This window comes from Triticum aestivum, chromosome 7B, assembly GCF_018294505.1.
Source record: "Triticum aestivum cultivar Chinese Spring chromosome 7B, IWGSC CS RefSeq v2.1, whole genome shotgun sequence".
Lineage (NCBI taxonomy): Eukaryota > Viridiplantae > Streptophyta > Magnoliopsida > Poales > Poaceae > Triticum > Triticum aestivum.
This window is the reverse complement of record NC_057813.1, coordinates 304799753-304812261: the sequence shown is the minus strand read 5'-3', so window position 1 is coordinate 304812261 and position 12509 is coordinate 304799753. Positions and strand designations below refer to the sequence as shown.

The 12509-nt window shown below is 40.2% G+C and overlaps 1 long non-coding RNA gene across 9 annotated transcripts; it reads left to right on the top strand.

Moving 5' to 3' along the window:
• Nucleotides 1-2719: 2719 nt before the first annotated feature.
• On the top strand, nucleotides 2720-10067 carry LOC123156747 (uncharacterized). 9 transcript variants are annotated; one of them, XR_006478385.1, is made up of 6 exons: nucleotides 2721-3165; nucleotides 4890-5185; nucleotides 5564-5667; nucleotides 6376-7647; nucleotides 7787-8922; nucleotides 9713-10067. It is a non-coding gene; the product is annotated as an uncharacterized lncRNA (long non-coding RNA). The 9 variants fall into 9 exon arrangements; XR_006478382.1 differs by having other exon boundaries at nucleotides 2720-3165; nucleotides 5564-7647; XR_006478384.1 differs by having other exon boundaries at nucleotides 2720-3165; nucleotides 4890-7647; nucleotides 7787-8036; nucleotides 8179-8922.
• Nucleotides 10068-12509: the final 2442 nt, after the last annotated feature.

The window sequence follows — 12509 nt, the reverse complement described above, 5'->3', positions numbered from 1 at the left end:
TTGTCAGGTGATTTCTAATGCAAACTATTCAATAGTCTATTTATGTTATCCAGAACAAAAATACTTCACACACTTTTATGTTTTGTCTAATTGCAGGTGTATGGGACATTTGTACAATCCACATATGAAGATAAGGGAAAAGTAGATGTTCAGGTTGTGTTCAAAAAGTCCTCTCACGTCACTTTTGGGCCAAGAGAAGATAGAGTCCAAGTCTCTCACGTTCTGGATTCAGATTCGGACTACACAGACATACCTGACTCAAAACGCCAACAACCTTTTCATACGGACTCCGAATTGGTGATTCCTTTTTTGTTGGAAACTAGATTTCGTGCTCTTTCCATCCCAATTGGATTCACCTTCAAATTCGTCCGGAGCGTTGAGTTACGGACGAAACAATCTGACGTTGCAGCAGAATCCGAGTCAAACTAGAAGCCCAAAGGTGTTGCATCACCTCCACTTGGGCCCATGAGCCTTGTACGACCTAGGGTTAGTTTTAGGCTGCCTTGGGACGTCCTCCCACCTCCTTGGCCGCCACCCCTTGCTCCTATATAAGTAGATCCATCTAGTAGCTTTTTCCTGGGGATTTGTTTAGTTAAAAGTTAGCCATTGCAACTTCGTGTACTTCGTTTGTGTCCAACGACCAGACCAAGACCGCTTCTGGATCCCCACCATTATCAATACCTCATATATATTTGCAATATTCAGATTGCTTTATCATATTCTTGCTCGTTCTTCGATTGCTTGCAGGAATAGACCTTCGTGGTCAGGCTGACCGTGCTTCCGGCATCGTCAGTAACCTCAGGAAATTGGTTTAGCGATTGCTAAGGCGCAACGTCGTGCACGTTTGTAGTCGGATCGTCAAAGTCGTCTCCACCAAATCGATAGTTATCATCTCATCGAAAGATTGAGACACCCTCGCCTCTATCAGTCCGCCCCACCCTCCCCGCCCTACAGTTCGCCCCACCCTGTCAGCTTTGCGGCAGCAGCTAGGGTTGTCGCGCCGCCGCCGGCCAGGCCAAGCCGTCGCCGCCCCCGCCGGCCAGCTTCCCTCCTCAGCTCCTCCTCGCCCCTCAGTCCGCCCCGGCCCTCAGCTCCGTCCCTCAAAGTTCGACGCCGATGCTCACGGTTATGGACTTTCTATAATGAAAAAAACTTTAAATCTATTGTAATATTTAGTACTTTTTATGGCATTCTTAATGCACTTTTGTCACTGTTAGAAACAACAAAGTGTTAACATTTCATCAAACAAATTCTGTCTAAGGGTAGTACAGACATTTCAACACACAATAGGTTCTAGAATCTCAAACTACAATCTCTGAAAAGAACTCGACGATAGATTCTGGGAGAAGCTGATTCTGGGAGAATTTTCTAGAATCCTGATTCTGTAGAATCTTGCCTGAAAAGAACTGGGCCTTAGCTTGTTACCTCAGCGATCTTGTGCCCCCGGCAGGATCTGGTAGATAGTCAGGTTTCTCAGCCCTTTTCATTTATAGATGTCTGTACGCAGACAAGTTAAGCTTCCGCTTGTGCTTTGACTTGTATGCTCTGAATGTTGGGTCGTAAGACCCATGTTTGTAATATCTCGCTCCTCGGAGCCTATTGAATAAAATACTTGAGTTGTAGAGTCATCTTGTGATGCCATGTTGTATTTGCACATATCGAGCATATTGTGTGTATGTTATTGAAATGCTTGGTATGTGTGGGATCTGACTATCTAGTTGTTTATCCTTAGTAGCCTCTCTTACCGGGAAATGTCTCCTAGTGCTTCCACTAAGCCATGGTAGCTTGCTACTGCTTCGGAACACTTAGGCTGGCCGGCATGTGTCCTTCTTCATTCATGTGTCTGTCCCTACGGGGAAATGTCACGCGATGAATACCGGAGTCCTACTAGCCCAGTGCAACAGCCTGGATTCACTCGCTGATGACCGACACGTTCGATGCTGGGTCATGTATGCCTGTCCCTGTAAGTTAGTGCCACTTTGGGTTCACGACTAGCCATGTCAGCCCGGGCTCCTTGTCATATGGATGCTAGAGACACTATCATATACGTGTGCCAAAAGGCGCAAACGGTCCCGGACAAGGTAAGGCGACACCCGTGGGAATACTGTGCATGAGGCCGCAAAGTGATATGAGGTGTTACATGCTAGATCGATGTGCCATTGAGTCGGGGTCCTGACATGCAGATTGTCTATCTAGGTCAGTCCATCCAAGCCGCTCCCACTCTTTTGACCTCATGGCGGGCCATGCTCGCTTAATCTCTCTCTCCCTCTCCTTTGTATGTCTTGATTGACCTCGCTCTTTCTTGGATACAAACGATATATCTCTATGTTTGAGCCCAGTTCGACATATTTATATTGTATACTATCTCACGCACATTGTTTATCTAGGTCACTCTCTCCAACCCGTCTCACTCTTTCAAATGCACGACTACCCACACTCGCTCAATCTCTCTGTCTTTATATATGTAATCGATTGACCTTGCTTCCTTCCACACACACAATATATCTATATGTCTATGACTGGATCATCTCTCAAGCTCTATCTTACATCCACCACCCTTCCCAAAAGCTCAATCAAACAATATCTCTCCAGAGCTTATATATATATATATATAGGGCTAGACTATTTTGTTATTAGTAACATAATATTATTCTGTTACTGTCAGCTCTATATAGGAACCGATCACAGCTTTCCGAATCGGTGCCCCAGATTTACAAAGCCCACTGAACTTGGATGGCCCGAACGAAAAGACTCCTCTACAACAGTCAGTCCACCACCATCTTCTCCACAAAAAAACCAAACCACACACCTCGCGCATTCTACGTCGGGCGGGCCGCCGCCCCTGCCCCCGACGTGCCGCCGTCCCTGCCTCCTGACCCCCCCGCCACGCGAGCCGGCCGCGCGGCCCCTCTCCCCCAACGCGCCACCACCTCCTCCTGAACTCGCCGCCGCTCACCGCCCCACACCATCACGGCTGGCCGCCCCACCACCACCCCGCCTCACCATGAAGGCTACCTCCCTGCACATCACCCATGCCTTCCGGTGCGCGACGACACACTGCCTGGCGTGCCGTCTCCCCCGTTGCTTCCTCGCCTCGGGTGCTGCTCCACCTTCCGGTCCTTGACGAGCCCCTGTGTAGAGGCTTCCTCCTACTCCTTCTCTCAGGTCTGCCCCCCCTCTAACCCTCTCAGTTCACATTTGCTAAAAATCCACAGTACTGGGTTGGGAATTTTGGTAGTTCATTTTGCTAATCTACTGCAGCACAAGGGAGGGTGAACGGGTTGCAGATGGGAGACGTTAACCTCATCCTGCCCCCGAGCTGTTATGCTTTTGAATGTTCTGACTTTTTTGTGGATTTCTCTTTGGTGCGTGAGGACTAAAAGAATTCATTCTTTAGATGTTCCTGTATTTGAGAAAAGGAGAAAAGTAGAATGCAAAATATGATGTACCTATGATGTTCGGATTCTTATTTCAGTTCAATTTTTTAATTTCATTTAGTTCAACTTCTGTTGTACTGTTTGAACTTGCAACCTCAATGCCTTTACTCATCATCTCAATAGAGAAATGTACTCATTTGTTTGCGGGTAAATAGAAATGTACTCATGGAGGTACTTGATGGATTGCTACGGACCAAAAATGTATAACCCTATAAGTTCAAAATATATAACCCTATAAGTTCATTGAAAAGCAGAAGCAAAATAAACCAAAGATAATGAAGCACAAAAAAGCAATGGAATTCGCAAGGAAAACATAATAAGTTCTAAAGAAATAAATATATAAGTTCATATTTCAAAGCAAGCGAAGTATTTGGGAACTAAAACAAAGTATTTCAAAGTACAAAGATCTTCTTAGGTTTCTCTGTGAACATCTAATGTTACTGCACATGAACTTGGTTCTTTTTACATGAATTTGAACATTGGCCCCATCCGACAAAACCGTTTGATCTACACTTTTATGCCCTCTGTGCGTCGCGTGCCTTGCTTGGCCCCAATCGAGAAGGAAGGAGGAGCCTAGCCAGGAAGACGCTCATCGTTAGCCATCGACAGAGAAGGAGGAGCACACCAGCAACCTCTAATTTTAGTTCAGTTCAATATTCTAATTTAGTTCAGTTAAATTCTTATTTTAGTTTATATTCTTGTGCTTCCATCTAGTCTGTATCAAAGTTTTGGTTGTGCCATGCATCACTCTTCAAATCAAACATTTGCTGTTCCTAGATAACAAAAAAGAGTACTGTTAAATTTAGTAACAACTTACTGGTGTAGTTGTTTCTACCGAGAAACTCATGGAATTTATACTAGAGTTGCCGATACTACAAATTCTACTACAATTACTGCACATTGACCATATTTGTGCAGACTCTTGGACTTTCACATGCTCTGCCTTCATTCATGTCGATCTGCAACCCTATTGTTGGCTTAGTCGTGAGTACCAACCTAAACATAGTTCTTGTGATGAAAAATGCAGTGCTGGAGCTAGATACTTTTACACATAATTCATACTAAACTGTAAGTTATCTTTGAAGCACTCTGTGCAGGAAATTATCTCACGAGTTGTGTGTAGCGTATGTGCCTGCTGGGTGTTCGTATAAATCCCTAGGTGGCCACTGTTGGCCAGTTTTGTGTGCTTCAAACATGCTTCAAATTCTTTTCTAAACAAAATATTAGTATGACAAAGGATTTTTTTTTCTTATTTTGCTGCACAAGCATGGAAGTTTAGAATACATCAACAGTCTATGTGCATCCAGCAGAGGTGATTTTTGTGCTCGACTAATGCAAGCCTTTTTTTGTGCTACTTCGTAGTTTATGTAAATGCTAGTGAGATGAATAGCTATAGAAGTGGTTTGTGCTGATAATACATGGCTCATAGTTTTTTAATGGATACTTGTGCAGAACGCTCGAGACACAGCAGCTCCCAGGCCGTTCACCGTCGGCACCATAGTCCGTTCACCACCGACACCCAAGGCCGTTCACCGACGCAACGATGAGATTTGGCCATTGTCACCCACGACCGCACACTCGTATCTCTCCAGCTTCAAGTAGTGTCCTCCTCTAGCTGCATGTCACGTTCTCCTCCAGCTGCAGGCTAATGCTATGGTGCACATTCAAGGCAGCAAGCAAACCACAGGTCGCAGCGCCGCCGTTGACCACATGTGCGCATGCATGCGATTGATGCGTGTGTGCTTTAGGTATGCATCTCAATGCCTCCTCCCTTCCTCTTTTCATGTAGCATATTTTGAAAAAATTAGACGCTTTCAACTGAATAAAAAATGTGTCACACAAGTTTAGGTATAAGTGCGGCAGGACTATAGAAATCTGAACAAACAAAGCTCAAACCAAAAGCTAATGTACGTGTGATGTCCAGTTTCTTCCTTCGGTTCAGTTCAATTTAATCCGTTCAATATGTGCAATTTAATGGATGAGTGTTATCTAGATCCTTTTAATCTGAAGGTAGTTGCACCACTAAGGAAAGTAAAAAAAAACCAGTATTTTCTATAGACAAGAAATGGGCATTTGGCTCAGTAATCGTCCATTACTAGAGGTATTGTCACTTGACCATTTTCCAGAACTAGTTTCAATTCATGGACTACCGGCACTTGCAAAATCAAAGAGGCTGACCATACCAAAGTGCCCAAAGTTGAAGCAAAGGAGATGAGATGCTACAAAAAAGGTACACATGCTAACATTAGTTTTATCTTCCAGCCTTTACTCTGCTCTTGTCTGAAGTTTTTGAAAGCAAATCATTAACTTGAAACTCCCCACCTCTTCAACGGGTCTAGCCATAGCTGCAGGCAGCAGAGGATAAAAAATGCATGGATTAATTGGAACAAATCACACATAGGCTATGGGCTACAGATCACACACACATATTAGCAAAATGTGCTATAGATTAGATTGATTGATACTCCCTCCGTAAACTAATATAAGAGTGTTTAGATCACTATTTTAGTGATCTAAACGCTCTTATATTAGTTTACAGAGGGAGTACCTCCTAGTGTAGTATTTCTGTAACTGTATTTGGTCTGCACTTATAGGATTTAGGGAAGTACTGCAAAAATGTCTTGCATTTAGTTACAGAGGTAGTATCTGATAAACATCATCAGTTCTCATATAAAAAAAGTGTCTAAGTCCACCTTGCAAAACAACATCAGTTCTGTACAAAACAACAATCTCTCACACAGTACAACAACTTGTTGTTACTTCTATGGAGGCACTGACCTCGTAATTTTTTTGGACCAACCACGGACTTGAGAATTAGACATGGTGCTCACTATATTCTCTCAACCTTGATTGTCTTGCAGTGCTTATAAGCTTAATTGTGAATAGAACTCTTTATTTCTTGTTTTTTATACTCAGAAGAAACCTTGTGAATGTTCAGATCAGGGAAACAGGAGGGCTCACCAACAAAAGCCACTAAAAAGTATAGAAATTTATAGGGGTGGGTGAAGTACAAGAATACAAAAAGTTAAGAGTTGAGAAATCAAAAAAGTTCAAAGGCCTCTTCCATTCACAAACACACGCCTCTGGCTACTTGAGATGCGCTGGCGTCATCGCCCATCCGAAAATCGCAGTGCCTATCGAGCTGCTTTGTCAAAAGCTTGCATCGATAGTTAACCCGGTACTATTACTGTTACCTTCTATTATACAAAATTTAGAGCTTCAGTCCAACTATGTTGCTTCTGCGATTATCCATACGTAGAAAATTACACTAAACATTGTTTTGTTCTCTAAACCTAAACACATTTTTTCTTTGAGCTTAAATGCATTTTTTTCTCTGAACATAAATGGGATAGTTCTCTGAACTTAAGTGTGTGTGTTCTATGTGTATTCTGTGAGTGTTAGAGAACAATGAGTGTTGCCTGTCAACTACTGGTTTGGCCAGTTTCAAATTTTGGCCTGGTTGAACTTTTGATAGAGCATCGGTCTAGTGCACTCAAAGCATAAAGAGGGTTTGACCTGTTATTGATGGATCACTATAACTTAACTTATCATGTCAGTTCTAGTGCGACACTAGCTAAGGTACAAATGTACTGAATGTTCACACCTTTAATCTTTTAATTTTGTGAACAAACATCAATTCCGTATGAAAAAGAAACATAATAAGTCAACTTTGCAAGTGCATCAGTTCACCTTGAATAAAATACAGAAGTGCACCATCAAATTTTCCATCAGTTCGCTTATAAAAAAACAGAAAGTTGGTTGTGTAAAGAAAACCGGAGAATCAATGTCAGCCTAGAAGTTCACTAGGGAACTCCAATCAAGTGCACTTGTTAGAAAAATTTTGGTTTACTATATTTTATAGACTGCAGAAATTTTGAACTTACTATTTTGAAATTTTAGTTGTCATTATGCAAAGTTGTACATTGGACTAAAAATTGCCTTTTTTGATCTTTTGTTCTGAACCTTTTTTCTGAACTTACTATACTGTTTGTGTACATTATCCTCTCGTTAGTTTTGTGATTTTAGACAAAGTTTCAGCCTTCGAGCAATAGCTCGTCCACCACGGGTGCTTGCAGCCGTCCAGGTCCAAGTCGAGGGTTGACGCGATTCCAAGTAGAATCGCACCCACCATCTTCACTAGCACTGTGCAACCGCCAAGTCGAGCACACACACACAAGGAAAAAAGTGAAAGTACATGTTTTGAAAATTTGTATGTTCAAAGACATAAACCTTATGTTCAGGAAAGAGTTTCAAAACATTTTTTTGCTATTTACTTCAGAGTTTGTCTACTGTTTCAACTTTCGTTTTAACCTTTTTGTTTCTAAACTCTGCATCTTTTCTGTTTACAGATTGTTGGCATGATTCTTGAATTGGGGACTGGAGTTCAAGTATTAAATCCAGGCAAGTTCAAAAATTAAACCACAACAAGTTCTTGTTTATTTAGCAATATTAAGTTGACTGTGCAAAAATCAGTGGTTTAAATATGAAAGAAGAATGTAAAAGGTCCAACATGCGCATGTTGCCAGTGCCCCTAGTAGGCCTCTACCTCCGGCTGCCAGTGCAGCTCACGGCTACCTGTACTCCTCCAACATGTGCACGGTTGCTGCTCTCCTCTGCTTTCTCTCTCTCTCTCTTGCATGATGTTGTTGCTCCTCTCAAATCTCTCTAGCTCTATTAATTCATGATGCTGCCTCATCTCTGAATTGTTGTGGTGACGCTAAGGTTTTGTTGTCACCCACAGGATCCCCTGCCTCCATGTCCATATTCAGATGTGCTGCAAGTTCAATTGTTTCAGTTCGAGCGGGTGCACAAAACACAATGTGTAGTCCGTACTGTCCACATGTGCTGCAAGTTCAATTGTTTCAGTTCGAGCATTTGCTACCCTAGTCATTTGTTTGTTGCTAAAATGTTGGAGTCGTACTTCTCATTCTTGCATGAATTTTTATATACCATCGTGTTTATTTCTAAATGCCAACCACTTTTTTTTGCCGTCAGGTGTTTGCTTAAATGCCTAAACAAAGATCTATTTTAGTTCAGTGCAAATCTTCTTATAAGTTCAGTACAATTTCTTATTTTAGTGTGAGCAATCCTTCAAATGTCTTGCCTTATATTACTGCTCATCCATCATATCTTTGTGTACTCTTTCTTGATGTCAGTACACAGAACAAAAAAAAATTACGTCAAATTGACAATTTTTAATCTCTTCTATGTTAGTATAGGCTACATGTATACAACATTTAATCTGTAGTAGTAGTAGCAGTTTTGCTATGTAAAGGAGCAGCGGAACTCCAGTAATTTGTGAGAATATCACATTGGATACATGAGTGCAGGATTAATACATTGTTAATTATTGCAGGTAGGTCAGACCTTAGAAGCCACTTGCAGCCGCACTTGCCAGCACCCGTGACGAGCCACCCCACCGGCCCCCAAGGCGCGCCATCCCACAGTCCGCTGGGCATGGCGTCCTCCTGAAATAAAATAAATGGTCAGTTTGAATTTAAAACCATGATTAGTTTGAATTAAAAAAATGAATGATCATTTTAAATTAGAGAGAATAATCAGTTTGGATAAAAATTTGTTTTGATTTAAAGAAAATAATCAGTTCAAATTAAAAACAATGACCAGTTCGAATTAAAAAACATTTTGAATTATAAACAATGATATGTTCAAATTAAAAACAAGAAAACCGGTTTCAAAAAATAGAAACATAGAAGTCTTAATTAAAAATTGATCAGTTCATTGTTTTGAAAAAGATTTTAATGCAAAATCCTAGTAAGTTCAAAATAAAAAAAAAGATTCCATTTGAAGCGTTTGAAAAGTTTGAAAAAAGATTTTTGCTCAATTTCGACAGACATTCAATCTCTGTAGGTGGAACAGTTCGAAGGGTCAGAAAAGATGGTGTTAAAAAATTTAACTTCAAGAAAAAATTATTGTTTAACTTCACAATGAGCTGCCAGATTATATTTGAAAAAAAACACAAAAAAGTATGGTGCATCTTTCCCCTGTAATATGTATAGTGTGATGTAGTCAGTATGCTGAAGATGAAGTTTCTTGTCGAACGTTTCCAGTTAATATGATGAGTTAGTATTGTGGTACTCTGTTGCAAGAAATACCATGCCAAATGTATGCAAGTACAGAAGTTGCACACAAACAGAAGTTTTGTTTTAGTGAGAAAAATGCATACTGTCTTCTATAACTCATTTCACTTTACAATTTCTTCACCTGTTTGTTGTTTCCTATTTATCCTAATTTCTAAATGTTCTACTCAACTTCAGCGCCATGCTCAATCCAACCCTGTGGCTTCTGGTGGCCGAGTTCGTCACGACCATCAGTTCGGAGACCTGCGTCACTGCCCGTGACGCTACAATGGCCACCTGCATCACTGCGTGCTCCGTCAACAGCCTCCTGCACAAGGCAACAGGAGTAGAGACGTCTGAGATGCTCTGTTCTAGCGAGGTGGCTAATTATGTTTGTCAGTTTGAAATACTTTGGCCACAGTGTACTTATGTATCTTTTTCTGGCCGGAGCACAATCGGAGCTTATGTCAGTACGAACTTTGATTGTGATGGTACTACAGACTCTATAAAAACACCAGCAATCCATTTTTACTGGTACCTTTTATATGATTCACATGGATTGTGCCCCTATTACCAACTGTGGTACAAAAATGCATTGTGCTCACCATTTTATTTTAGTTCTTCAGTTTGTAATACTTTAAAGAGAGGAGGTAAAAGTGAACCATTCAGTTTTGTATTATAAGAAGTGCTAATGTGAGAAACTTCAACAACATCTTGTTTAACAAGTTCTACTTGTTCTGTGTATAGTATTTATTGAGCTAAAAATGGTATGGTTCATACATTCTTGTCGATCTCATTGTAATCGTCCTTGTTTTTGTGAGTTTCCTGATGAAAGTTTTGCGTTCAGTCCAGATGGGAGAAAGTGATTCTTCCAAAGTGTAATTCTGTGACGTTAACGTCCAAGTTTTACAATTGATCCGTACAAATAAAAATGATGGTCCGTTCTACAAAGGAAAAATGGTTGAATTAAAAATATTTGATCAGTACAAGTTAAAAATGGTGGTCCATTTGAAATAAAAGAAATGACAGAAATTCAACTTGTAAAAGTTCAAGCAAAAAGAAACCCCATGCAATTCAAATGGGAAAAGTATAAGTCCTAAAATAAGAGAAGTCCAGAACATCGTTGTAAAAAAATGTTTAGTTCAAAAAATAAAAAATAAAAAAACATTATCTTTTGAAAAAATATCATTCAATTCGATGATATAAACCATGCAAGTACACTGGCAATGATACAATAAACCGTTGAAAACTTACGAGAAAAAAATATTATCAAAAACAGAGCAAAGTCTAGTTAGTGAAAATACGCTTAGTACAAACCCATGCAAGCATCAGTTCAAGTACTATTTTTTTGGAACCTTCCAAAATTACTCTCCGAAGAATACATCAGTACAAACGCACACGTAGATCAGTACAAGTACTCTGTTTTTTCTGACGGAAAAGTAACACAATGGGTCTCACCGTAATCCAAATTACTCTTTGATGGTTGCGAATTTGAGAAAACGTTCAACATGACTAAGTTTTATATTTTTGATATCTTTCCAACCGTATATTATTTGGCTCATTTCGACAAACTTTTTAAAAAAATCGCGTTCAAAATCAAATTTGACCGTATTCAAATTCATTTTTAAACCTTAAGGAATTAGAAAAACATTTCAATATGAATAAGTTGTGCATTTTCCATAGCTTTCCAACGCCATATTATTTGCATCAATCCGACAAACCGTTTGTGAAAAATCGCGAAAATACATTTCGCCCGGAATTTCACCGTTTTCCAAATTACTTTTAAATAGTATAGAATTAGAAAAAATAATAGATATATGGAAGATGCGGATTTTCACCAGCTTTCCAAGGCCATCTTATTTGCTCCATTCCGACAAATCATTTGAAAAATGAGTCCAAATTACGATTCGCGTTTTCGGTTTTGAAAAAAATGGTTTTTTCAAAACTGCTCTTAAACCATAATGATTTTGCAAAAACGTTCAATATACTTGAAATATAGTTGTCAAGAGCTTTCCAATGATATATTACACGCCCCGTTCCGATAAAAAAATTACAAAATATTTTGAACTAAAGAAAACGATCTGTTAAACAGAACTGAAAGCATCACTTCAACCGCTTCAAAATCATCAGTACAACCGCCTGAAACAGTTAGTTCAGAAAGAGTAACAGAATAATATTCTGTTACGCGTAACAGAATAGCCCAGATGTATATATATATATATATATATATATATATATATATATATATATATATATATATATATATCGATTTTCTACAATAGCTTGCCACAGAACTAGTTAAGGATTTTGACGGTGTAAAAGTTCTCAAAAATCATGAAAAAAATACTGAACCAACACACCTATAATATAATATGATCCAACGAAGGGATTAAGAAAATATGACTGCATGTGTCCTGGACAAAAAGAACAAATGTTTCAACATATATTGATACTGCAGTGAGCCGAAATGCTTGTTTTTTCATTGAGGACACATAAATGCATATTTTCACAATCACACAGTTGGATCATCTTATTATACTAGAGTGAGGCTCCACTATTTATTTCATATTTTTTACATACTTTTAAACCGTTAAATGTTTAGCAAGCCTTAACTAGTTCTATGGCAAGCTCTGATAGACACAGTTATATATAGGGTGGGTCTATTATGATAACACCCTCTAGAGTCTTATTCTGCACACCAAATCCTTATTCTGCTAACACCCCGATCGAGTCAACCGAGCCGCAACACAAGCAGAAAAAGGAGCACCCCCACCCACCCACGTCAAACCTCCTCCCTGGTCATGCTTTCTCCTCCCCACCACCGCCCACCCACCCACCCAACGGCAAGCTGCCCCCTGCAACCACCTTCTACCACGCACGGAAGCCACACCGTCGCCGCCCACCGCACCCGTAACCCGCCCGAACACCCTACCCGAGCACCACCTTTCCCACCTCCCCCGATTCGGCCATCCTAGGATCCACCAGATCCAGCTCT